General features: G+C 41.1%; 1 pseudogene; it reads left to right on the top strand.

The window, feature by feature from the left end:
• Window positions 1-2,548: 2,548 nt before the first annotated feature.
• The window catches only part of LOC115462202, a 55,389-nt pseudogene continuing 34,760 nt past the window's right edge, over window positions 2,549-23,177 (top strand).

The following is a 23,177-nucleotide window of genomic DNA, read 5'->3' as shown; positions in this document are numbered from 1 at the left end:
ATTCTAATTCCAGCTGATGAAAACAATCAAAGCAAGAAAACTGAATACTGTGGTAAAAGAAAACATGTGCCAGGTGATTAATCTGTGCATTGAGTGAAGGAAGATCTACAGATACCAACCTTTGCAGTCAGAGATCAAGACAATGTGGCAGAAAGATACTGAAATAGTCCCCGGGCTTGATTAAAAGTTATTTTAAAGCACACCTTGATAAGTTTCCTATACCTGTTACATCTTGTGAACTCTATGAAGAAGTTATTTTTGGTACATTGCAAGTACTACAATGAGCGTTATTAGTATATTTCAGAGATTGGAATTGTCCTCTACATACTCTGGTTTAGGAGTGAGGTTCTAGACTGTTGGGTACACACAAAACTAACCTCCCCTTCCCCCTGTCAAAAAAGGCATATATGCATAGTTATTTACAAAATAATGTAAAGTATAATAAGCACAAAGATGGACATGAAATAATGTCTAAAGTAAATAGAAATACGTGTGGACTAAACCAGATGGTTTTGACCCAGTCCTTCAGGCCTACACAAATGACAGACTGCCATTCATAATCTGGACCACCAAACCTTCCCATATTGACAGTTGGGGTGTTGGTTTTTTTTTTTGGCACTGATGCTGCAGCCAGAAATGCTGGCATCTCATCCTGTCTTTCCTCCTTATCCATCCACTGTTTCTCACTCTCTTGTACCTTGACAGGCAATTGGTAGCCTCAGCGTTTCAAGCAGGCAATTTCTGGCTGTATCTAGGGCTTTCCCTTGGTCGCATCCTATTGTTTCTGGTGAAACTTACTATTTCATGTAGGTGGAACATGACAGAGGGAAGGCCCCGGATCCAGCTAGAAGCCACCTGCCAATTGTCTGTCAAGGTACAGGAGAGGGACCCGAGGAGGGGAAGGGAGGGAGAAACACTGGATGGACCCATGAATTTATAAAGGTCTGCTAGGGAAAGAGGGAGAGAAAGAGGGACTCAAGAGATGCTGAACTTGTGGGTCCATGAGGGAAATGGATAAGAGACTGTGGAAAGAGAAAAGTTAAAAAGAAACACTGGGATCAAAACAAATGGACAAGTACAGTACTCAGACAACAATGATAGAACATTTTTATACTGTATCAATTGATACATGATTAAGTATTAAAAAAAATACCTGAGACATAATGTGCACACTGTAGTTTGCAGACATTTGAATAGCCCTGATGTTTGACACATTTATATGCCCTGCCTCTATTGTATACAAATATTTCTTGGCAAAATAGAGATATGAATCCACATAGACAACAGAAAGATCCAAAAAGCATCAGATGAAGAAAATGTTCATCCATCTTCATTAATAGGTTCTCTATACACCAACAAGGTTATCCTTTGACAATCTTCTTTAGGGGCAGGAAAAATTACACAAAATAGGACACACCAAAGTGTGTTAGCTTGTGATCTGCAACAATATTATATATATTGTGATTGATAAATGTCAACGCACTGCCCATGACCCTGAAAACCACGGACAACTTAACCAGCTTTTGGAAATCTTTGAAGACATTTCTCTTCAACAAGGCCTACAAAAATAATCCTTGATGAAACAAAGTACTCCGTATACCACCCAAACGCTTTAAAACACCTCTAACATGACCTTACCTAATACCTTCTAACTAATTCCTCTTCTACCTCCAGTTTATTACCGACTGTATCTAAGATTATGTAATGACTATACCATATTAACACCCTGTAAGCCACATTGAGCCTGCAAAAAGGTGGGATAATGTGGGGTACAAATGCAATAAATAATAATAATAATAATTCATCTGCATAAATCATTAAGAAACAGCCAGTAATTCACTGTATTGAAGCACTAAAATGACAGCCCTCAGTATAAAGGTGGATGAACTTTTTCTTTTCTGATGCTTTTTGGATCCTTCTGTAGTTTTTCAAATATTTCTTGTGAATTTTATTTTGTGTATTCTGAAAACCAGATTGAGTAGGTGACTTGGTTGAGAACCACTATACTAAAAGAAAAGAGGCAATCTATAATAAAATGCATGCATGTAGCATTCCAAAGATATTTAGGCATATAAAAATATGAAACTAAAAAGAAGATTCAAAGATTAAACAAGTGTAAGAAAAGAGCATTTTGAGCAATACAGATGGCACTGTTGCTTTAGCAAAAGTGTGTTCCCTGAACTAGAGAGTTCATGAGTAACATAAAAAACAGATTAATCAAAATATATGGATTCTCTGGAAAATTGTCAAAATATTAACTCCCTTTTTTACCTACTTGAAATTATGTTGTTCACCTGATTGTATACATGCCCTGCCACTTATAGGTGAGAGAGAGAGAAACTCATTTGATAGGGAAAATGTATACTGTGATCATAATAAATAATTTTTTGTGTGAATTATTCTCATGGACAATATAAAACAGTGTTTAGTCTTGATTCTGCTGATTGTTTTTTTGTATCTAGGAGTAAAATACCATTTATGATTAAATTGACCTTCACTACTTCAACTTTTTTATTTCCTCTTCACACAGGTGGACTTAAAACTGGATGTCTAAGAGAGTTTCAAGCAAGCTGGACAGATGCGTACACAGAATGAATGAAGTATGGATGTGAAGGAACGTAGGCCTTATTGCTCTCTGACTAAGAGCAGACGAGACAAAGAAAGACGTTACACAAGTTCTTCTGTGGACAATGAGGAATGTAGAGTGCCTACACAAAAGTCTTACAGCTCAAGTGAAACGTTGAAAGCTTTTGATCATGATTCTTCAAGGCTGCTCTATGGCAACAGAGTAAAAGACTTGGTTCACAGAGAAGCAGATGAGTATACCAGACAAGGTTGGTAAAGAATATAAAATCAAACAATATACAGCACTCACTGTTGCCTTAGGAGGATGATGCTGGGCTAACTTACAGAGGCTCATTTCTTGGGTGATATGAACAGTTATCAGTTTTCTTATTTATTCTGGATATTGAGTACCCTAGAAGACATTTTTCTTCTCATGAAATGCATATTATAAATCAGCTAACAGATTGCAGTATTAGAAAATTGACCTTTTTTGCGTTAAAGGTTAAATGTATTTATTTTAAAAATTTGTATACCACCATCTATAACCTAGGTGGTTTCCATAAAGACATACATAATAAAACAAAATCAAAATATTACACAGTACATATTATCCAGTTCTTCATTCCTGGATCCCATCACAAAAACATGGCTGCCCAGAAAATGCAGTAGTAACAAACCAGCTGAACTTTAAAAGAAAGCTGCCACAAATAACTGTGTTAAAAAAAAAATAATGATTACAGAATTCTACTACACAAACACAGTAGCCTAGCATCCATATGATGCTATTTTTAATTTTATATTCTAAGTCATATGACATCATAATATTATAAGAACTGTGAATTAAAACTGTAGGCATGCATTTAAGTGAAATTAGATGTGCAAACAGACATTTAAAACATTTTGATGGTGAACTGATCATGTTAAGAATACAAGAAAGCCTTCCTGCATTACTAAGGATTTTATTTACTAAAGTATCTGTATGTGTGGAGTGTGTGTGTGTGTGGGGTGGGGGGTTATAGATTGGAGCAGAAGTTTAATAAATGATGCCCTAAATATGCTTTGGGATTAAACAAGTTCACCCTTGGTGAAAAGCATTTGATTTAAATGTCAGCTGCAAAAGAATTTTAACACCTGTATATTCAGTGCCAATATCTGTATACTGACTGGCACTGTATATTCAGGTATAACTTGGCCATCGGCAATTATCCTGGCAGGGCCACCGAGAGGGGGGGACAAAATTCCCCGGGGGGGAGGGGGCCCGGCGCTGCCACCGCAGTCTGGCTGCCTGCCCTCCGTCGCTCCCTGGCATTGAATTTAAGCGCCTCACCTTCGAAAGCGCAGCAAGCAGCGGCAGACCACTCCTTCCTTCCGTGTCCCGCCCTTGCCTGACATAACCCATGAGGGCGGGACACAGAAGGAAGGAGTGGTCTGCCGCTGCTTGCTGCGCTTTCGAAGGTGAGGCGCTTAAGGTCTGTGCAGGGGGCCCGGGGGTGAAGAGAGGGCCCGGTGGCGGATGGAGGGGGACCTGGCGACCTCGGGTGGGGGGAGGGCCCTGTGGCGGCCTTGTCCCGGGCCTGACCCAGTCTCTTGGCGGCCCTGTATCCTGATACTGGCAATATTCAGACTAATACCTAGATATAACTAACCAGATAAAGTTAATACAGCCTTTTTGCTGTTCTAACTTTATGTGGGCAGTTATCTGGTTATTGGACTGAACATCGCTGCTAATGAGGTAAGTGGAAACTGCCAATGCGCATCCCCCAGATCACCCCACTATTACCTGGATAATGGCAAGGTGATCTGTCTAGATTTTGAGTAACTTTTATGTGGATAATGCTGCTGAAAATTCAGATACAGATTTGGTGAGAACTTATCTAGATAGGAGGGTCTCTTACCCAGAAAAGTTCTACTGAATATTGTTCCCTCTGTTTGTTTTTAAAAAGAAAGCTGAGGAATGGGTTGAGAGTACTGAATATGACTTTGGGCTTCTTAAGCATCTCTGTGTACAGCATGTGTTGCAAGCCCTGCATATTTTGGTAGCTCTCAGTGAACTTTTAACCTACACCCTTTTGTGTTTTCGTCTCGCCATTAAACTCTGCTTGGACAGTGATAGCTTTTTGACAGCTATTCTTCCTTTCATTTAGTTTATTAATGGAATTCTACTGTATTCATGTACCATTTTCACATACAAACTCTTTTATTCCTGGATTAGTTAAAGTGGTATTCAGTTCTGGATTAGTCTGGCTAATTTATTCCTGGAAAGAGGGTGGGGGGGGGGGGGGTTGCATTTTAAATTAAGATAATTCAGAAATTAGACCACACTATAAAATTTGTTAACTAGATTTTGTATACACATTTGTGACCTGTACGTATAGAAATATAGAAAATTATGGAAAATAAAGACCATATGGACTATCCACTCCACATACTAAAGCTATACAATCCTTTCTTCTCCCTCAAAGATCTTCTGTATGTGCCCCATGGTTTCTTGAATTCAAATACCATCCTCTTCTTCACTACCTTTACTGGAAGACTGTTCCAGGCAATTACCACCATTTCTGTAAAGAGATATTCATTTAGATTATTCTTGTCTAACCCCTTTCACCCTCATTCTATGATCCCTTGTTGTAGAACTTCTTTTCAATTGAAAAAGGCCCTCCTCCTGTGCATTTAAACCATGAATTTCTTTAAATGTCTCCAGCATACTGGAGGCAATGGAGTGTTAAGTAACTTGCCCAAAATCACAAGGAGTGCAGTGAGATATGGTTCCCCTGGTTCTCAGCCTGCTGCTCTAACCATTAGACTGTTCCTTCATTGTGTGCATATGACCACATACCTGTGCAAGTGATCTCTTATAAAATTCCACAGTTGTAAAAGTATGTGCTTTTGATATGATGATATGTACTGGACGAAGGTTTGGGTGGAGCATGCAGGTATGTGCGTAGATTATAAAATAATCTACATATATACTTAATAATTACAGGTATGGACATTTACATCTGTAAACCTCTGCCACCTATGGTAGTATTTTAGGTGCCTTCTTGGCATTATAAAATTGACTTAACCCTTTAGTGTCCAATGTTCCCATAATAAGCCATACAGGAACTGATGAGAACATTGGACACTAAAGGGTTAAAATATATGGCTGAAATCAAGCTTATACTATGTGCCCCCTTAAAGAATTTCCCTCAAAGTGTTTAAGATAATGTAAGAAGAGTCCTGTAGCTGGCTTAGTCAAATGATAATGTAGATGTAAAGGAACACAATATTATCGAAACATAAAAAGGGATAGGATTTGATATACTATGGTTACGGTCAAAACAGTTTATATATTATATACAGGTACCTATTTTGTACTTGGGGCAATGGAGGGTTAAATGACTTGCCCAGAGTCACAAGGAGCTGCAGTGGGAAATGAACTCAGTTTCCTTGGTTCTGAGGCCACTGCACTAACCATTAGGCTACTCCTCCATTAGGGTTGTCATACTGGGCCAGTCGAAAGGTCTGTCTTACAGTGGCCAATGCAGATAACAGATTCTAAAAAAAGGAGCATGATTCCATGCTACCTACTTCCAAGGATAAGCAGTAGTCTCCAGTGAACAGGTCATTTATTGACCTGCTCACAAGGAGTTGAGAGTTACTGCAGGCAAGATGCAGTACTCTAGATTTTGTAGGCATATTTGTTCATGTTGCCTTTTAAAGGAATCGGTTGACTCAAATATTTCAAACAGAAGACAGTTCTAGACATTTAAAGGGTAATTTTATAATGGATTTTTTCATGTAAAATTCCATTTTATGTGCATAAAAGGAATTTTTATAAAATTACCCAGGGGTTATGTTTGCTTTATGGCACTGTAGGTGTAAATGGGTGCACCTAAATGCAGCAGTTAGGCAACTGACAGTATTCAATAAAGCATGCGCTTAATTAGTCAGAACGCTGAAGACCCACCAGTGCACCTAAGTGCACGTGGAGGGGCATAATCGAATAGCGCCGACCAAATCGATGGCCGGCCATCTTTGGGGCCGGCGCTGAATGCGGGCGGAGCCAAGTGTATTTTCAAAATACACTTGGCGCCGGCCAAATCGCTCGCCAGGTTTACAAGAGGATCGCTGATGGATCGCTGGGTGTATATGAGATGGCCGGCTTCGGTTTTCAGCCATAAGGGAAACTGGGCCCGGCCATCTCAAACCCGGTGAAATGCAAGGCATTTGGGCATGGGAGGAGCCAGCATTTGTAGTGCACTGGCCCCCCTGACATGCCAGGACACCAACCGGGCACCCTAGGGGGCACTTAAAATTAAAAAAACAAACCAAAAATAGCTTCCAGGTGCATAGCACTCTTACCTTGTATGCTGAGCCCCCCAAATCCCCCCCAAAACCCACTCACCACAACTCTACACCATTACCATAGCCCTAAGGGGTGAAGGGGGGCACCTACATGTGGGTACAGTGGGTTTTTGGGGGCTCTACATTAACCACCACAAGTGTAACAGGTAGGGGGGGATGGGCCTGGGTCCACCTGCCTGAAGTGCACTGTACCCACTAAAAACTGCTCCAGGGACCTGAATACTGCTGTCAAGGAGCTGAGTATGACATTTCAGTCTGGCATACAGGCTGGCAAAAAAAGTTTTAGTTTTTGGTTTTTTTGGGTGGGAGGGGGGTTGGTGACCACTGGGGGAGTAAGGGGAGGTGATCCCCGCTTCCCTCCGGTGGTTATCTGGTTAGTTGGGGTACTTTTTCCAGACTTGGTCCTAAAAATAAATGGACCAAGTCCGGCCTGCGAAATGCTCGTTCGAGCTGGCCTCTTTTTTTCCATTATTAGTCAAAGCCAGCCATCTCGTACCCACGCCCCCTTGAAGGTTGGCCGGTGCCACGACAAAACAGCAGTTGAAGCCGACCAAAATCGGCTTTCGATAATACCGATTTGGCCGGGATCAGGAGATCGCCGGCGATCTCCCGATTTGCGTCAGAAGATCGCCAGCAATCCCTTTCAAAAATAAGCCTTTTAGCCACCTAACTGCTGTTTCACTTCTGTTAACTTGCATTTGAGCACCAAAAGTTTGGCATCTAATTGGCGCCTACATTTTGGTGCACTATGTACAGCATGAGGCAAGGAAAAGTAACCCCGTAGAGTTTTTAGCCATTTTCTTAGCAACTGCTTTGAATTTCCACAAAAAAGTTTACATGCTTATTTAGTCATCATATTACTGTTAAACAACATTTGATTATCTTAAGCTATGTTGATTATCACCCCCTCTGACCCTCACGATGACTGACACACAACTACCTCATTCGACCACAACATAACCTTCTATTTGTTATCAACCGACTGGCGAACGCCTTTACGGTATTATGTAAACCACATTGAGCCTGCAAATAGGTGGGAAAATGTAGAGCACAAATGTAACAAATAAATAAATCTTACTGACATATTAGTGTTATACCTAGCGATTTTTGTGCATTAAAAATGTTCAAGCTAAAACACAGTAAATTAACGTCATTCAAACGATACAGTTAACAGTAGAATCATAGTAAAAGAGAAATGTGTCAGAATTTTGCATTCACTGTGAATGTGCAGAGTGTCCATCCCCAGCTTTAACACAGGCCTTCATTCACTTTGGGAAGTTCTTAACATCATCTTGATCAGTCCCTGTGGCAGGCTGTCCCAGATTATCTGCAGCGCTTCCTTGAGTTTGGAGATTGTTTGCAGCTTTGGATGGAGCTTGTGATAGGCCTCTAACATTGCTCCCCAGACAAAAGTCTACATCACTGTGATATCATTAACAGTACGCTGGTATCCTTTTTTATTTTTTTCAAATAATGGTAGTTTTGCAGTGTAAACATTTTTGAATTCATGAAAATTGTTGAGTGGTCATGCATGTTTAAAGATAATTTCATTCCACTCAGCACATAAATGTAGATAGTAACAAGGCTGTAAAATTTCACATTGAAATTCCAAGTGGTTCCTGAAAAAAAAAAAAACATCAAAAAATCTCTAGGGGGTTACTTTTTTTGCCTCACCCTGTAGAATTAAAAGTACATAAGTACATAAGTAGTGCCATACTGGGAAAGACCAAAGGTCCATCTAGCCCAGCATCCTGTCACCGACAGTGGCCAATCCAGGTCAAGGGCACCTGGCACGCTCCCCAAACGTAAAAACATTCCAGACAAGTTATACCTAAAAATGAGGAATTTTTCCAGTCCATTTAATAGCGGTCTATGGACTTGTCCTTTAGGAATCTATCTAACCCCTTTTTAAACTCCGTCAAGCTAACCGCCCGTACCACGTTCTCCGGCAATGAATTCCAGAGTCTAATTACACGTTGGGTGAAGAAAAATTTTCTCCGATTCGTTTTAAATTTACCACACTGTAGCTTCAACTCATGCCCTCTAGTCCTAGTATTTTTGGATAGCGTGAACAGTCGCTTCACATCCACCCGATCCATTCCACTCATTATTTTATACACTTCTATCATATCTCCCCTCAGCCGTCTCTTCTCCAAGCTGAAAAGCCCTAGCCTTCTCAGCCTCTCTTCATAGGAAAGTCGTCCCATCCCCACTATCATTTTCGTCGCCCTTCGCTGTACCTTTTCCAATTCTACTATATCTTTTTTGAGATACGGAGACCAGTACTGAACACAATACTCCAGGTGCGGTCGCACCATGGAGCGATACAACGGCATTATAACATCCGCACACCTGGACTCCATACCCTTCTTAATAACACCCAACATTCTATTCGCTTTCCTAGCCGCAGCAGCACACTGAGCAGAAGGTTTCAGCGTATCATCGACGACGACACCCAGATCCCTTTCTTGATCCGTAACTCCTAACGCGGAACCTTGCAAGACGTAGCTATAATTCGGGTTCCTCTTACCCACATGCATCACTTTGCACTTGTCAACATTGAACTTCATCTGCCACTTGCACGCCCATTCTCCCAGTCTCGCAAGGTCCTCCTGTAATCGTTCACATTCCTCCTGCGACTTGACGACCCTGAATAATTTTGTGTCATCGGCGAATTTAATTACCTCACTAGTTATTCCCATCTCTAGGTCATTTATAAATACATTAAAAAGCAACGGACCCAGCACAGACCCCTGCGGGACCCCACTAACTACCCTCCTCCACTGAGAATACTGGCCACGCAATCCTACTCTCTGCTTCCTATCTTTCAACCAGTTCTTAATCCATAATAATACCCTACCTCCGATTCCATGAGAATTACATCATTGTTAATTGATATTTATATAATTAAAGTTTTTGTTTAAGTATGTTTCCTTTTTCTAGAACCCTAATATAGGCTGTCACCAAAACATGATCTTTCAATAAACTAATACAAGTTAAGATCCTCTGTGATCCTTCATTCCCATTATTAAGGCCGGTTTCACTTTGTGTTTTTGCTGTGCTGTGTGATTCTTCACTTTATGCCTTATGTCTTAGAGGAGTATCCATTCCACTCTGCGATAGATTTGTTACTGGGAAGAAAATTCACTTTTCAGCAGGACAGTCGTAGTGAGTGGAATAAGATGGGCCACAGGGTCCATGGCCCTACCCATTTTTTTCACCCAGGGCTGGCTCAATCTGTGGACTAGGCAAGCACTAGCTCTGGGTGCTGGTGATAAAAGGCACCAAAATCCCTGTCCAGCATCTCTCCCTCAGTTCCCTCTCATGTCCAACAGTCTCCCTCTCTTCCCTCTCATGCCCACCAGTAGTCCAGCACCCCCGCTCTCGCAACAACCCCTCCCTCTCAGTCTACCTTCACACTCCTAGCAGGTTCTGGTAGCAGCAATGATCCACATGTGCTGCCTGTGGGCTAAAGCCTTCCCTCTTTTACATACCACCCTGTCTGATGCAACTTCTCATTTCTAGTAGAGTGGCATATGGCAGAGGGAAGGCTGTGGACAATCTCAGGCAGTATGTGTGGATCAGTGCTGTTGCCATCAAAGCATGCTCTAGGAATGTGAAGATAGACGAGGGAAGGGATTGAGAGAGAGAGAGGGAGGATGCTGGACCACAAGCAAGGGGTAGTGATATAAACGGAGATAAGGGGGAGAGGGGAAGCAGGCAGACACGGAGCTTGGCTGGTTTGGCTTTTCTAAACAAGAATATGCTTCACCACCCCCCGAGTGCACTGATCCCAAGCATAAAGTAAAAGCAACACGAAAGTGAATGTCCTTGAGTGCTCCACTTAACTTAAATCTAATAGAAAATCTGTGGCAAAGAATTAAAGAATGCAATCAACAGATGATCTGCTATTTGTCTGAAAGGCCTTGAGCTATTCTGTCAAGAAGAACAAGCAAAATCTAAGTGAATGATGGTGGCTACTGCTGCATCAGGGGCATCCACCAAATTCTGAGTCGATGTGAAGACATGTAGTCAAGACTGGCTTATTTTAATTTACTTTTTACTTTTTGAATATTTCTTGTAATTGTTAAAAGTACAGAGTGTATTGTGATCAGTGCAACAAACCCTACTTTAATACATTTTGGATTGCATTTTTCTAGACAGCAGAATGTAAAAACTATTCAAGGATGTGAAGACATTTACAAAACACTAAGGACTTCTTTTATCAAGTCGTGCTAGAGCCTCCTGGTGCGGTCATGCCGACAAAGCCCATTCACTTTGAATGGGCTCTGTCAGCATTTCCACGCAGGAACCGCTAGCATTGCTTGATAAAAAAGGCCCTCCGTTAAGAAAAAGTCAGAATCAGAAGTATTCTAACTTTTCTTTGGGTTGAGAGACATTCTTCACTTTTGAGCAAAAGATGCTGGTTCAGTCTGTTTCAAACTTATGGCCATTTAGGAATACATTAGGGTTCCAAGAAAAAAGGAAGTCAGCATATTTCAGTATCACTTGTACGTGCAGCTTTGGTTTTGTTTACTTATTGTAGAGTACTCTGCAGGTTATAGCAAACAGAACCAGCACTATCAAACCAGTTAATTTAAATGCTAGCCGTTTTGAGGAAAATAAAATGTCTTGCCATGCCCCATACCTCTCAACTCATCAGCTTCTAAATAAGGAAACCCAACCCTAGAAATCATAGAAAAATGACAAGATTAGAGAGACATGTTTTTATTTTGTTCCTTTTCTTTGCATCCCCTCTAGTGAATCAGTCTACAGCAAAATATGATATAGGCAAATATGCTTACTGTGTACTCTAAAAACAACATGCACTTAGTATAATTACAGAAAGTAGTGAGTTGGATGCATTTCTTACTTATACAGTCCATACAGACCTCCTCAAATAAGTATGCATTATTACAGCTAAATGTGCAAATGCTTGTCTTGTTATACGAGTAATCAATTTGGAGAAATAGTTGTCTGCTTTTAATTAACTTTCCTATACAAAGACAGTAGAAAATTTGAGTGACTTGTACTAGACTGAATAAAGGTAGAATAATCTATATTCTTAACACGCAATTTAAAGTAACAGAGACATAATTATACTTCTGAGTTGTTGTCTTTATGCTAATAAAAGTTTGGTTTTGCATTTCAGTCGACTTAAGGATTTCATAAAATAAATGCTCTTGGTGACTAAAGTTCATATCAAAACCTATCATAATAACTATAATAAATTATTGAAAGGATTTATGCTCCTAACTTTGAGGTCCTGTTACTAAGCTGCAGTAAAAGGGGGCCTGCTAAGAATTTTATACAAGTGTTATATAATTTTTTTCAATAAATAAAAAAAATGATGTGCTCTGCAAATAATAACAGATGAGGAAGGTGTTACTAATGTCATTGGGTAAATGGGGTACAGAGATTATCATATATACTGTATGTAGTTTGGTTTTTAAGAACAATGGCAAGGACAGATCACACAGAGGATAGGGGCATTAACAACAGCTAGAACATTGGCAACCAGGGGCACAACTGACTCCGAGGACCTGAGGTAGGATATAGATCTGCTTTCTTCAGTTGATAGCATCTTTTCCTCCCCACGGTGGGGTCAGTTAAAAAATGTGAACTGTGAAAGCCTTGGTCGTACATGTTCTAGGGAGCTCAACCAGTGTCCTGGAGCACTGTCCCAAAAACCTTCCAGTATTGGAAGTATTTCTACTACATTTCCATCCTACTTAACCCCTTTTCCACTCAGATACATGCATTTTTTCTTCCCTTGGTTTCACAATCCGATTGCTGTAATTTTCATTTTACAAAACAGTATAGACAGACATGTTCTCATGGGATTACTGCATTAGCAATTTTCTCCTTCATTTGCACCTTTGTTTTCCTAAGCATATTCATGCTTCCGTCTGCTTTTCTACTTAGGTTTCCCCATCATGTTTGCTCTGTAATACCTTGTACTTTCTAAAGTATAAGCATTTTGCCATTACCTTTTAGTTATTTTTTTTATATACTGATTTCCTTTATCTTTCATTTATTATTTTACCATAAAAGTCTGTTGCTCCTAAAATGATTTGCTTAGCTTCATCCACTATTTCTCTACCTACAAGCAAACAGGTATTTCTTCTACCAGGCTCTCTTTCAGATATACAGTCACATTAAGGTTAAGCTACTAAGTGGCATATTTAGAACAAATTGAACAAAATATTTCTTCACTAACCCCTGGATTCTATATAAGGCACAGCAAGTTGTGAACATTAAATTGGGTGTGCGTCCAATTTACATATGCACCTTAACGAGTAATTGAGTAAGTGGACGCTAACAACTAACTATCACTAACTGGCAAGAATTGGAACCTACATGCGCTGCTTTTTAAGTGTACTGTTGGGTACAGTAGTTTTTTGGTGGTTTTGGAGGGATCCCCATATACTATAAGACAGTAACGGTGAGATCTATACCTGGGGCCTTTTATCTGAAAACCACTGCATTGTCCCCTAGGGTGCCCCACAGCTCTGCTGGGATCTCTCTGTGGCCAGTCTACTAAGAATTCTAGCTCCTCTTATATATCCCAGTGGCTTGATTTTGTTGCCTTTTTCATTTGGTTGTGTTTTTTTTTTTTTTCAAAAATGTTGCAAAAAGATAGACGTACTGAGCACAACAATGTCTAGCAAATGGTCATTTAAAAAAAGAAAAAAAAAGAAAGAAGAACATATAAAAATGCCAAGCTGGGATAGTCAAGAATCCTTTATTAGACCCCGACAGAGGTGCAGAATTTGCATCTAGATCCCAAGGTTGTGGGTTTGAATCTATGCACAGCTAATCAGCCAAACTCAGGGGGCCCTTTTACAAAGCCGAGGTAAAAAGTGGCCTACGGTAGTGTGGGTGCGTCTTTTAGGCACATGCTGGGCCATATTTTCTACCATGGCTGGGAAAAAGGTAATTTTTTTGTCAATGGGCCGGGAAATGGGCCTAAGCTAATATTATAACTAGCGCGTGCCTATTTATGACCTGAGCCCTTACCGCCACCCATTGACTTAGTGTTAAGGGCTTACGTACTACCCACACGGAAACCATGCAGTGTGCGCCAATGTGGATGCGCTGCCAGTTACCACCAGGAACGCTCTCCGTGGTAGAAAATAGAAAATTAGGGGCTCTTTTACAAAGCCTTGATAAAAAGTGGCCTGCGGTAGTGTGGGTGCGTCTTTTAGGCACCCACTGGGCCATTTTTTACTGAAGCTGGGAAAAAGGTGATTTTTTTTTAATGGACTGGGAAATGAGCCTGCACTAATATTAAAACTAGTGCAAGCCTTTTTATGGCCTGAACCCTTACCACCACCCATTGACTTAGCAATAAGGGCTCACGTGCTACCCACGCAGTAACTATTGCAGCACGTGCCAACATAGGCGCACTGCTGTTTACAGCTGGGAATGCCCCCACGATAGAAAATAGAAAATTATTTTCTACTACGGGATTCAGCATGTGCCAAAATCGGAATTACTGCTGGGCGCACACACTACTCCAGATGTAGTGCCAATTGGGTGCACGCTACCTGCGCATTAGCCCTCCCATACCTTTGTAAAAGGGCCCCTTATTTTCTTCCGCAGGATTCGGCACACAGCAAAATCGGAATTACCATTGGACACATGTGCAACCCCAGTGGTAGTGCTGATTGGGTGCACGCTACCCATGTGTTAGCCCTCCACGCCTTTGTAAAAGGGCCCCTCGGGGGGGGGGGGGGGGGTAAAAAACTTGTACAAAAAAAAGAGACCTGTTTTTGAACCTGAAAAATGTCTATGTTTGCTACTGGATTTTTGGATGTTTTCTGCAAAACAATTTAGATGTCATATGGAAAATGCCCTTCCACATATCCTGGTATAAATTTGAATGCTGAGGAGGGGCATTTTTGAAAGGATGTCTATGAAAATACGGCTCCTAAATGTAAAAAAAAATGTCCAACATAAAACGTCCATCGTACCATTTTTGAAGAGGACGAATGTTGGGGTTTCCTGTCTGTAAATATATCCCTACGCTGGAGACATCCATTCTGAACAACCATTTTACAAACTGAAACATTTAAACTATAAACAGGGGAAAACAAGGCACAAGGACTTCTGTCTGTCAGCATTCTTATGAAAATGGCCACACGAATGTCCTCGCAGAACAGAGGAGTAGTTAGTGCAGTGGATTCTAAACCAATGGACTCAGGTTTAAATCCCACTGTAACTCTTTTTTTGTAAATGTGATCCCTCCAGGGACAGAAAAATACCTACTTAACTGAATTTATGTGACTTCAGTAGTCTTCAGACTTGCAGATGTCATAACATAACAGTAGCCATACTGGGTCAGAACAATGATCCACCTAGCCCAGTATCCTGTTTTCCAAACAGTGGCCAAGCTAGGTCACAAGTACCTGGCAGAAACCCAAATCATGGCAACACTCCATACTACAAATCCCAGGGCAAGCTGTTGCTTCCCATGTCTGTCTCAATAGCAGACTATGGACTTTTCCTCCAGGAATTTGTCCAAACCATTTTTAAGCCCAGATACGCTAACCACTGTTACCACATCCTCTGGCAAAGAGTTCCAGAGCTTAACTATTCATTGAGTGAAAAAATATTTCCTCCTATTTGTTTCCATGTAACTTCCTTGAGTGTCCTAGTCTTTATACTTTTGGAACGAGTAAAATATCAATTTACTACTTCTTGTTCTACACCACTGAGGATTTTGTAGATCTCAATTATATCTCCCCTCATCTGCCTGTTTTCCAAGCTGAAAAGCCCTAATCTCTTTAGCCTTTCCTCATATGAGAGGAGTTCCATCCCCTTTATCATTTTGGTTGTTCTTCTTTGAACCTTTTCTAATTCTGCTATATCTTTTTTTTTTTTGCGGTATGGCGACCAGAACTGAACACAATACTCAAGGTGTGGATGGACCGTGGAGCGATACCAGTGCTTTTTTTGTAGAAAAAAGGTGCCGGTACTCATTATGGACGGGGTCACCATGTATGCCTTCACCCCTATGATAGTTACACCCACACTCCTTATACCAGCCATGGCGCAAATAAACAGACATCATTGAAAATATTATATTAGTATAGGAGAAAAAAAATAACGTGATTTTTATCGTTATAAATAATTTTCTGTAAGCTGTTACAGCTCCAGTATACTCAAAATAAGACAGCAGATGTGAAGTCTCAAATTGGACATATTCCAAACACTAAAATGAAAATAAAATGAATTTATCTACCTTTGTTGTCTGGTGACTTTGTTTTTCTATGCGTAATGGTCCCGGTCTCTGATTCTGCTGCTCTCTATATGTTTTCTTAACTTTGTTTCCAGGGCTTTCTTTCCATTTATTTTTTACTTTCCTCCTTTCTTCTTCATTTCTTGCCATACATCCATAAGTAAAAGCTGGGTCCTCCTCTGTGAAATTGACTGGAGGAGGTATAACATGGATCCAGCTTTTGCTTATTTTCTCCATCCATGTGCAGTTTTTCTCCTGTCTTCCCTTTCCCTCATCTCCATCCATGTGCATCTTCTTCTTTTTTTCTTTCACCCCCTCCATCCATGTCCAGCACTTCTCCTCTCTCCTTCCCTCCATCTATGTCCAGCATTTCTCCTCTCTCTTCCCTCCCCTGTATCCATATAAAACAATTATTCTCTCTCCCCTCTCTTCCATCCAAGTCCAGCAATTCTCCTCTATCTCCTGCTCTCCTCTCTATCTATTTCCAGCAGTTCTCCCCTCTCCCCTGCCCTCCCTTCCCATCCATATTGTCAAGTTTTCAAAGCTGGAATTAGGTTTGTGAGCAGCCACAAAGACACAAACAGACAAAGACTAAACACATAACCCAGATACAGGACTAGTAAACAAACAACAACCTAATTGAAACTACACACAGCCTAACTAGAAACAAACAAGAATCTCAGGCAAGAACTTAAACAGAAGTGCAACAAGCACCAACATACCAGAGCCTAAGGCAATGCAAAGGCAGAGAATTTCCAACTGACTAATAAGCCCCGCAGCAGCTGAGGCTCAGCTGCAGCAATCACCAGGCAACTACGGGTGCTGTGTAGGTTCAATCCAAGCAAGCAAGCCTAGCAGCCCGGAAGATCCGGACCGGACTCGGCTGAGATCTGGAATGGGTGACAATAACCAGACAGTCCATTGCAGCCACCAGGTGGCGAGAGGAAGGAGAGCACGAAACATGGGCACAACCATGACACATGTGCACCTCCTTCCTCTCCTCCCTCCCCTCCACCAATGTCCAGCATTTCTCTGTCCTCTCTCCCCTGCTCTCCCCTCCCATGTCCAGCAATTCTCCTCTATCCCCTGTCCTCCCCTGCCATCCATGTCCAGCAATTCTCCTCTCTCTCCTTCCCTCCCCTCTCGTCCATGTCCAATAATTCTCCTCTCTTCCCTGCTCTCCCCTCCATGTCCAGTGAATCTCCTCTTCCCTGCCTTCCCCTCCCATCCATGTCCAGTGATTCTTCTCTCTCCCCTACCCTCCCCTCCTATCCATGTCCAGCAGTTCTCTCTTCCCTGCTTTCCCGCTCCCTTCCATTTATGCTCTCGTGCTCCCTGAGTCGAAATCTTTTGTTTACCCGAAGTTGCGGTGAACCGGCAGTGAATGCAATCAGGCAGGCAGACAGGCTCGTCTCCTCATTGCTTCCCTTCCCTCTCAGCGTGTCCCACCCTTGCAGAAAGGAAATTACATCAGAGGAAGGTGGGACGCGCTGAGAGGGAAGGGAAGCGACGAGACGGGCCTGCCTACCTCCCTGCTGCTGCTTTCACTGCCGGTTTGCCGCAACTTTGGGTAAACAAAAGATTTCGACTCGGGGAGCAAGGGAGCACGAACAGAAGGGAGAGGGCAGGTGAGCCAGACCTCAGGAAAAAGGTGTCAGTACCGGCGCAAAAAAAGCGATACAAAGGCATTATAGTATTTATTTTCAGTGTTATTCACCATCCTTTTCCTAATAATCCCTAGCATCCTGTTTGCTTTTTTTGCCTCTGCCACACACTGAGCAGAAGATTTTAGTGTATTATCGACAACGACACCCACCCTGAAAGGGGACACTAGCATCAGGTAACTATGATTTGGATTATACTTTCCAATGTGCATTACCTTGCATTTGTCCACATTAAATTTCATCTGCCATTTGGATGCCCAGTTTTCCAGTTTCCTAAGATGTTCCTGCAATATTTCACAGTCTGTACGTGTTTTAACAACCTTGAATAGTTATGTATCATCTGCAAATTTGATCCTCTCACTTGTTCCGATTTCCATATCATTTATAAATATGTTAAATAGTCCTGGTCCCAGTAGAGATCCCTGCGGCAATTTACTGTTCACCCTCGTACATTGAGAGGCATGACCATTTAACCCTACCCTGTGTTTTCTGTCCAATAACCAATTCCTAATCCACACCAAAACCTTGCCTCCTATCCCATGACTCTTTAATTTTCTCAGGAGTCTCTCATGAGGAACTTTATCAAAAGCTTTCTGAAAATCTAGATACACTACATCAACCGGCTCACTTTTTATCCACGTTTATTTATGCCTTCAAAGAAATGGAGCAAATTGGTGAGGCAAGACTTCCCTCGGCTGAACCCATGCTGACTCTGTCCTATTAAATCATGTTTGTCTACGTGTTCTGTAGTTTTATTCTTTATAATAGTTTCCACTATTTTGCCCAGCACCGACGTCTGGCTTACTGGTCTATAATTTCCCAGATCACCCCTAGAACCCTTTTTAAAAATCAGTGTCACTTTGGCCACCCTCCAATCTTCAGGTACTATGGACGATTTTAACGACAGGTTACTTATTACTAACAGCAGATCAGAAATTTCATTCTTGAGTTATTTGAGTACCCTCTGATGTATGCCATCCAGTCCAGGTGATTTACTACTCTTTAATTTGTCAGTTTGGCTCATTACATCTTCCAGGTTCACCGAGATTTATTTCAGTTCCTCCACATCATCACCCTTGCAAACCATTTCCAGTACAGGCAGATCTCTTACATCTTCTTCCGTAAAGACTGAAGCAAAGAATTCTTTCAGTTTCTCCACTATGGCCTTGTCCTCCCTGAGCGTCCCTTTTGCTCCTTCATGATCTAACGGTCCCACGGATTCCCTCGCAGGCTTTCTGCTTCTGATGTAACTGAAAAAGTTGTTACTGTGAGTTTTAGACTCTGCAGCAAGCATCTCTTCATATTCTCTTTTAGCCTTCTTTATTAATGCTTTGCATCTGACGTGCCATTGCTTATGTTGCTTGTTATTTTCTTCATTTAGTTTCTTTTTCCATTCTTTGAAGGACAATCTTTGGCTGTAATGGCCTCTTTTAGTTCCTCTATCTTTAGGTCCAGTAAGTATTTTTCTGTTCCTGGAGACAGCCCCAGAAAAAAAAATAAAAACCTAAGAGTTACAGTGGGATTTGACTCTATGTCCCTTGCTTTATGAGGACATTGCATTTAGCACTAGGCTACTCCCTACTTGCTGCTTTGTTCAGAATGGCCATAATATCAGCAGCTGGTATAGAGCCTGATTTTCCTTTCCAGTTTCATTTTCAGGGGAGAGGTAGGGGGACAGCAACCACTGGGAGATTAAGAAGGGGTCGCACCTTAATCCCTGCAGTGGTCATCTGCTCAATCAGAGCACCATTTTGTAATTTGGACATGAGTGAAACTAGTCTAGATAAAAATGTCCTTCTTTTTAGACATGGAGGTTTCTTCCATTCAAGAATGCCTGTTGGATGGCCTACTTTTTGAGCCCTCCCTAGTCCTGCTACAACACCCCCCCCCCCTTGCTATTTGGATGAACTGCTGTGTGAATGTCTTAGTTCTGACTTTCCAAAATCAAGTTTTGGATGTTTATATCAGATGGATTTTTTTAAGGCATTTTAAAGCATCCATCTGCTTTGAAAATGAGCATCATAATCAACATAGATATTGAGGGGGTGGGGTAGTATTCTTCAAATTCTGGTTGGGAAGTACTTCCGCAGAGAGATGTATGCAAATAATTACTTTAGGATGATTGTAGTAAAAAAAAAAATAATAATAAAAAATAAATCCCTAGTATAATATCATCCTTCTACCTATTCCCCAATCTCCCATTTTACATACACTTTGCATCATGTTTAAGTTTTAGGAAAGAGCAAGTCAAATATTGGAAAAGCATACAAGTGAGTTTATTTTAAGATTCTCGAATAGTACAATTCCCCCCAAAGATTTCATTTCCAGAGCTTTAGGCAGAAAAATTACAGGGAGGAAAAGAAAGTATGAAAGTTAAAGCTTCTGTAAACAATGTAGCAGGACTTTAGGTAGCACAGAAGTAGTAAGTTAAGGTTTTGGCCCAAGTTTTACACTTCTTTCTCTGTAAGTTTTTTGTTAATACTGCTATATTAAAAGGATGTATCCAGATTTGACTAAGAAGGTAGGAGGAATAAGTTAAACAGTATGAGCAAATGTTGGCTGTGAGTATCTTTGAAATATCAAATAGATTACTGGATTTTCAGATTCCAAGTACAGCTTGGTTACCATTACTGGACAGCAATTCTGTCAGGTGTTTGGGATGCATAGTTCAACATGCAGTTGAAATTGTGAGAAAATATTCTTGATTGGGGTGAAGGCATGGGAGAACTGGACAGTGGGGAGAACTGGTGTGTTAGCTAAACATATTATAGATTTGTTTGGATAACATGGGCATTCATATCCCTCCTGTTCTCCTTTCCAGGCATCAGACATGACACTTCAAATTATGTTTAAAATAAATTCAAAATTATGACTGGTTTTATACAACAAATGCTGACATTGGGACCGGTCAGGTCATACAAACCCTGTCGTATGAGTAGATGATCCAGTGAAAAATGTAAAAGTCATTCCATACCATCATTCAGTCCCTAAGGATTTAAGTGCCCAACATATGGATACAATATTACTCCCAGTATGCAAGCGGCTGATCACATGTGATGAAGATAACACCACATCAATAATTCTCCATTGCAGCTCACCCCAATGATGTACAATTAGAGGTGCTGTAAGGGAGCCTGTCATGAGAAGCTTCTATATTTGTTTTACTGAAAACAAATAAATCACTTGGTTCTCCACACATATACCAGTTTTTGCAAATGATGGAACTCAATACCAAAAACCATACGACACTAGTATCACTAACTATCTTCAATTCAGGAAAGAAATGAAAACCCACCTCTTCAAAAAATCCTACAGCCAACAACATAAGCAAACGACATCTTACCTATACCGTTCTACCTCATCAAAGCTTGCCAGACAATCAAATAAAATATCAGACTACCTCCATCAATGCCCTACCTCAACACATCTACCTCAACAAATATCTTCCGATAACAACATACAGCCTTACTTTTGAGGACTACCCTTGAACATTCTATAGAGATATATACATAATGACCTTGTTATATCCATGTCATAATGATAAAAAACTATCTGTGACTTCACCTAAAATGTAAATTGTAAACCAATTTGAACTTAGACTTGTTTTTGGATAACAGTGGGATACAAGAATGCATAAATAAAATAATAAACATATCAGAACACTTTGAAGTTCTCCTCGCTGTAGAGCAGAAGAGTGTAGCAGCATAAGCAGTGAATACAGTCTCATAATGCACAAGTATATTTATTTCATTTTAATTATTTGGATTTAGCTCACACCTTTTCAGGTACAGGAGGTAGAACGTGCATGTGTGGAGGCTTTTGTTCTCCTCCCCCCCCCCCCCCCCCCCCCCCCCCCAGTGTGTTTTTGACTTCACATTAACTAATGTAACTTGTCAAATGGGTCCCAGAAATGAGTAAGCCATGTGTTTGCTTGGTACTTTTATGCCCGAATTCAAGTCTGTCTGACATTGATCTGATAAGGATGAAAAGCAATGAAACATTTCAGTCTTGCTATACTAATTAAAGTAACTTGAGTTTATTAGCCACTCAACATGATTCATTATAATTAATCTTCTTTTAGTCATCATAAATATTTTCTGTAGGTACATAGAGCCATGTTCTTCCTTAATCTCTGGATTAGAACAAACTAATCCATTGTATATGCCATTACTCAAGCTCCATATTCAATAGCAATCCCCTCTGCTCTCTGCACTTTTTAGCTTCATGAATTAAATCCTTTATGAATAGTTTGCAGCCAGAGGATAGGCAAGTGTTGTCTTTCTGCAACTGAGAAGCAGCAGTATTATTTTGTTGTTTATGTATTGAAAGTTACTAGAAGATGAGTGAGAGTTAGTGCTTCTCTCATGGAAATAAAGTGTTTAGTCATCTTCTGCTAATCTGGTACTCATAGCATTCACAAAGTTTTTGGATGCCGTGGAGGGTCATAATCGAACAGGGTGGCCAAGTTTTCCTGAGGGCGTCCTCGCAGGACGTCCCCGTGAAGGGGCGGGGAAACCCGTATTATCGAAACAAGATGGGCGTCCATCTTTCGTTTTGATAATACGGTCGGGGATGCCCAAATCTCAACATTTAGGTCGACCTTAGAGATGGTCGACATAAATGTTGAGATGGTCGACCTTAGAGATGGTCGTCTCCGGTTTTCGGCCATAATGGAAACCGAGGACGCCCATCTCAAAAAGAACCAAATCCAAGCCATTTGGTCATGGGAGGAGCCAGCATTCGTAGTGCACTGGTCCCCCTGACATGCCAGGACACCAACTGGGCACCCTAGGGGGCACTGCAGTAGACTAACTGATGCACTAACTGAATGGAAAAAGCACTTCCCTTACCGATCCCTTTAGCAATTCGGAAGGGAACGGGCATGCATGAAGGAAATCACATGCAAATGATCTGCTCATTGTTAGCTCATTTGCACACGATTTCCTTCCTAAGGAGGGGAAGCCAGTACAGAGCAGCCAAGCATTATGCATGGCTGCTCTGCGCATGCCAAAGATGGCTTCATACATGCAGACAAGCTGCGTGTATAATATCTGTCTATAACCTTAAATAAATTACCATCTACAGCCTTAGAAAAGTACAAGTCCAGGTGAAATGTCCAAGTGCTCGTCAGGGACGTCTCTTTTTTTTTTTTTTAGAGTATGGGTGAAGGACGTCCTTCACTATGCCTCCTCCCCTGCGATGGCAGTTGAGGACGTCCAAAATGTGGATGTTTCTGTGAGAAGGATGTCCATGCCTGCTGTGCCTCTGACACCCCCTTTATTTATTTGGATTTTGGATCACAAGTAACAGCAGTGGGATTTGAACTGGCCACCTCTGGATTGCAAGACCAGTGCTCT

This window comes from Microcaecilia unicolor, chromosome 2 (genome assembly GCF_901765095.1).
Source record: "Microcaecilia unicolor chromosome 2, aMicUni1.1, whole genome shotgun sequence".
Lineage (NCBI taxonomy): Eukaryota > Metazoa > Chordata > Amphibia > Gymnophiona > Siphonopidae > Microcaecilia > Microcaecilia unicolor.
The sequence above is the reverse complement of the archived record's forward strand: the minus strand, read 5'-3'. Positions and strand labels throughout refer to the sequence as shown.